This window comes from Colobus angolensis, unplaced genomic scaffold (assembly GCF_000951035.1).
Source record: "Colobus angolensis palliatus isolate OR3802 unplaced genomic scaffold, Cang.pa_1.0 Scaffold260, whole genome shotgun sequence".
Taxonomy (NCBI): domain Eukaryota; kingdom Metazoa; phylum Chordata; class Mammalia; order Primates; family Cercopithecidae; genus Colobus; species Colobus angolensis.
Window position 1 is genome coordinate 788,351 of NW_012115822.1, and position 4,743 is coordinate 793,093.

Sequence of the window (4,743 nt, forward strand, 5' to 3'; positions counted from 1 at the left end):
GGCCTCCCAAAGTGCTGGGATTACAGGCTTGAGCCACCGCGCCCGGCCTAAGTTTGTATTTTTAGTAGAGATGGGGTTTCACCATGTTGGCCAGGCTGGCCTTGAACTCCTGACTGCAAGTGATCCACCCTCCTTGGCCTCCCAAAGTGTTGGGATTACAGACGTGAGCCACGGCGTCCGGCCCACTCTGACTATTCAAACTCACACATAGTACATGACGTCACAGGTGTGGAAGGGTCTGGAAAAATTTACAACAAAGGGCAACAGTGTGGGTACAATTTGCCTGTGGCAATTCTAGCTTCCCTCTACACACGTCCACTTCCTCCCTACTTGAATTACAGGAGGAAAAGCTCCCCTCCACATTTCAGGAACTGCAGCCTAGGTGCACAATGGGGCCCACCGACAGCATCAAACCACCTGTATGGCTGCCCTGAGACAAAGCTCCATGGCCCTCTAGACTCCCCACCAGCCCCTGCTCTCTGGGGAACTCAAGGGGCCTAGCTCCTCCATTGCCCAGTGGTCCCAGGTGCCTCAGCCCTCCAGGCTCTCTCCTCCATCTCTCCTCCCACCTGTGCTCAAGTACTACCTCTACCACCTCTCCTGAGACTACTGATAATGTGTTTGTACAGAGCGCTTCTTTTCAAAGAACCTGTACTACATTCCTTTTTTTTTTTCTACCATTAGTAACAAAGTTGCCCATAACCAAGGTCCTCCAACACATTCTAGTAGAGGTGCTTTCTTGCTAACAACAAGAAGATGGGGCTGTGAGTGGTGACTCACGCCTGTAATCCCAGCACTTTAAGAGGCCAAGGTGGGAGGATCACCTGAGGTCAGGAGTTCGAGACCAGCCTGGGCAACATGGCAAAAACCCGTCTCTACAACAAAAATTTAAAAATTAACCAGGTGTGGTGGCACGTGCCTGTAGTCCCAGCAACTCGGGAGGCTGAGGTGATCGCCACTGCACTCCAGCCTGGATGACAGAGACAGACCCTGTGTCAAAAGAAAGAGAAAGAAAGTGGGGGGGGATGGGGGGGAGGGAGCGAAAGAAAGAAAAAGAAAAGACAAGAAAAGGGGGCAGGGCGCGGTAGCTCATGCCTGTAATCCCAGCACTTTGGGAGGTCGAGATTGCGCCACTGCACTCCAGCCTGGGCAACAGAGTGACTCCGTCTCAAAAAAAAAAAAAGGAAAAAAAGGGAGGTGTAGGAACTATGTGCAACACTAGTGTTGTTAGGTTGAAAGAGTGGACACCAGACCCAGAAGACTGGATTGAGATAGACAAAAAGAGGCTGAGAATCTTAAAAACTATTTTCTTTATCCTCATGCTAAATAAAGTCTCATCAAACATTGAAGCCTCCCGTCTTGGGGCAAAAGAAGGAGGCAAAAAAAACAGATACACAAAGAGGAACCAGGTGAGGGTGAAGCATCTGGGTGGTGGGGGTGTATGCCAATGCTGCTGAGAAGGCAGGTGGCACCAGGAGGGAGGGAGTAGGTGAGGTTTGGCAACAGGGATGTCATCACCCCCCGGACAAAGATAAAAGAGGGTTTGACTTGCTTTGAGAGGCTTCCCAGGGTTTGATGGAAAATGTGCCACGTGTTTGTTGGCTCTGGGACCTGAAGCCAAGTTCTGCTACCTTCTTTGTAAAGTGGGGTCACATGCAATTTACAGGGCAGTCAGACTACATGAGATGTTAAGGGGTATGATCCTTGGGTACAGTTTAGGTGTCCGACCAGGGTCTCAGGGCAGGAGCATGTGTCACTGTTACAGTACGGCAGGGGCTCAGCAAGCCCCTCACAAGCCCTCCCAGGAATCCTGGCCCTGGCCCAAGGCCCTGCAGATGCCAGAGGGCCTGCTGAGCAATGGGGTGAATAATGGCTCCTAACCCCTTCCTGGGGTGTGGGCAACAGTGGCTGGCTCCAGGATTTCCGTTTTACTCTCACCCGCCAACAGGTTTTTAGTACTCAGCATCTGTATAGCAGGTGTAATGTCCTGGCATTTGCTGGCGGAATCAATTTCATCCTCTTGACTTCTTTCCTGAATCTATCTCGCACTACTTGCTCCAAAAACCCTTAGCCCTCTATGTCTTGGCTATTGAGAACTTTCTTCAACCTCCGCTCAAATCCCTTGTCAAAATTCCCACTCCCTAGAGGTTTCACTGATTATTAGATCTAACTACTTAAAATCTTTTACGCAACTTCATTTAACTCTAATGAAGAGCATCAGAGAACAGTTTGAAAGCAGGGGGGCTTCTATTGCTTCTTCATATTCAAAACAATTTTATTAGTCTTCCATGGAGACAAATACATTAAAACTACAGGGTTGGTCAGGCGTGGTGGCTCACACCTGTAATTCCAGCACTTTGGGAGGCCAAGGTGGGCCGATCACTTGAGGTTGAGAGATTCAGATCATCTGGCCAACCTGGTGAAACCCTGTCTCTTTTAAAAATACAAAAATTAGCTGGGCGTGGTGGCCCGTGCCTGTAGTACCATCTACTCAGGAGGCTGAGACAGGAGAATCGCTTGAACCCGGGACACGGAGGCTGCACTGAGCCAAGATCACACCACTGCACTCCAGCCTGGCGACAGAGTGAGACTCTGTCTGAAAAAAAAAACAAAACAAAAACAACCAACCACACGAACAACAACAACAAAAAAACTACAGGGTAGGCTGGGCTCACACCTATAAATCCCAGCACATTGGGAGGCTGAGACGGGAGGATCACTTGAGGCCAGGAGTTTGAGACCAGCCTGGGCAACAGAGTGAGATCTTGTCTCTACAAAAAAATTAAAAAATTAGCTGGGTATGGTGGTGTATGCCTGTGGTTACAGCTACTCAGAAGGCGGGTGGATGGCTTGAACCTAGGAGGTTGAGGCTGCAGTGAGCAGTGAGTGGAGACTGTGCCATTATACTCCAGCCTGGGGGACAGAATGAGACCTTGTCTCAAAAAAACCAATTTGTTTGTTGAAATAAACCAAAAAAAAAGAAAAGAAAAAAGAAAAAACCTATAGGGTAGCCTCTATAAAAACCAGTACCACCAGGTGCTGGTGGTACTTAGTGAAGACAGGCAAGAATCAAGAACAGATGTTAGAGGAATACTACTCTCAGTCTAAAGAAAATAGCTTTATGGTGAGGTATAGCAGCTCAAGCCTGTAATCCCAACACTTTAGGAGGCTGAGGCAGGTGGATCACTTGAGCCCAGGAGTTCAAGACCAGCCTGGGAAACATTAAGTGAGATCCCGATCTCTATAAACAATTTTAAAGTTAACTAGTCATGATGGCGTGCACCTGTAGTCCTAGCTACATGGGAGGCTGAGGCAAGAGGATCACTTGGGCTCAGGATGTGGAGGTTGCAGTGAGCCGTGTTTGTGCCACTGTACTCCATCCTGAGCAAGAGTGAGACCCTGTCTTAAACAAACAAACAAACACACAAAAAGAGAAATGGCTTTATAAATTAGTGATTCAAAAGTGAAAAGGCTTAATACCCAGAGTTTAGTGAGAAGAATACACCCAGGTCAGTTTTTCGCCACAGCAGTGCAGGATGGTAATGATGGGGAGCACTGGGTGTAGGGTATATTGGGATTGTCTGTACTAGCTCTGCAACCTTTATGTAAATGTACAGTTTTTCCAAAATAACAAGTTATTTTAAAAGAAGACTATTGCTCGAATTGGTAATTAAGAGCGCTCAGTTATTATATAAGTGCTCAATACGGGCCCAGCCCTTAGGGGTTCCCACAAGTAGATGACATTCTACCCTGTAGAGCCCAAGAGGAGGGACCATGAAGGTCTTGGAGATCCTTATTCCTCAAACATGCCACTACCACTGCCTCCCAAGAGCCCACAACTGAGGGGGATCAGTGCATGATTATAAGACTCAATGACACCAGGATGAAGCACAGCTCCTGGCACCTGGGAGATGCTCAGCAAACATGTCACATCTATACCTTGCTCAGGTGAGGTGCCTGGAAAGGCTCCCTAGGGGTGGCAAACCTAGCCTTGGGAGCTGGGTAGGGATTCAGGAGTGTCAAGGGCTGGCGGGTGGGAAGAATAACATTCTTAGCAAAGGAAACATCAGGTTAAGGTGGGTATGTTTTAGAGGAAGAAGAAATGCAACGGAACAGAAAAAGCGTGGGGCGGGGAAATTGATGTCTTCCATGTTCATTATCTGCCAAAAATAGAATCTCAGTCTTTTTCCCATCCTTATAACTCAGTACATAATTTGGACATCAAAGATGTCAATCAGAGGCAAGCATGGGGGAGGCAGACCCTGTTTAGCTCTCTGAAGCTCAGGCTTTTGCAATCTCTGTTAATGAAACCTATGCCACAAGTGGTAAACACCGAGGACGCTCCATTTTAGTCATGATCTTTATGTGGCAACTTGAAAACCTTTTCCGCCTTTCTGATAAACATTTCTAGGAGACCTCTTTTGCCCTCATTTCCTTGCCCAGTTGAGGCTGTATTTTTTAAGGAAGGAAAAACCAATAATCTGGGATCTTGTCCGTTTTCCCTATATCTTTTCCCGGTGGGGCGGGAGAAGAGGGGCAGCGGGGAAGGTGGAGAGAAGAAACGGCGGGGGAATCAAAGATTAGGCGTTGTTGTCTGTGCCAAAACGGAGTGAGCCCAATATCAACAAATCAAAATCCAAAATGTAACAAAAAAGTCACAAGCCCGCCTTGCTCGCACCCCCGCCCGCCCGGACGCCCAACAGGTGCTTCCCGGGCCCGCCCGCAGCCACAGCATCCTTGGGT

The 4,743-nt window shown here is 48.2% G+C and overlaps 1 protein-coding gene across 1 annotated transcript in view; it reads right to left on the reverse strand.

Annotated features, from left to right (window-relative positions):
- Positions 1-983, reverse strand: part of YPEL1 (yippee-like 1 (Drosophila)) — a 34,917-nt gene extending 33,934 nt beyond the window's left edge. Inside the window, exon 1 of the mRNA XM_011947320.1 lies at positions 920-983. The gene's annotated coding sequence lies outside the window, so the exon portion shown is untranslated. The remainder of the gene's footprint in view (positions 1-919) is intronic.
- Positions 984-4,743: the final 3,760 nt, after the last annotated feature.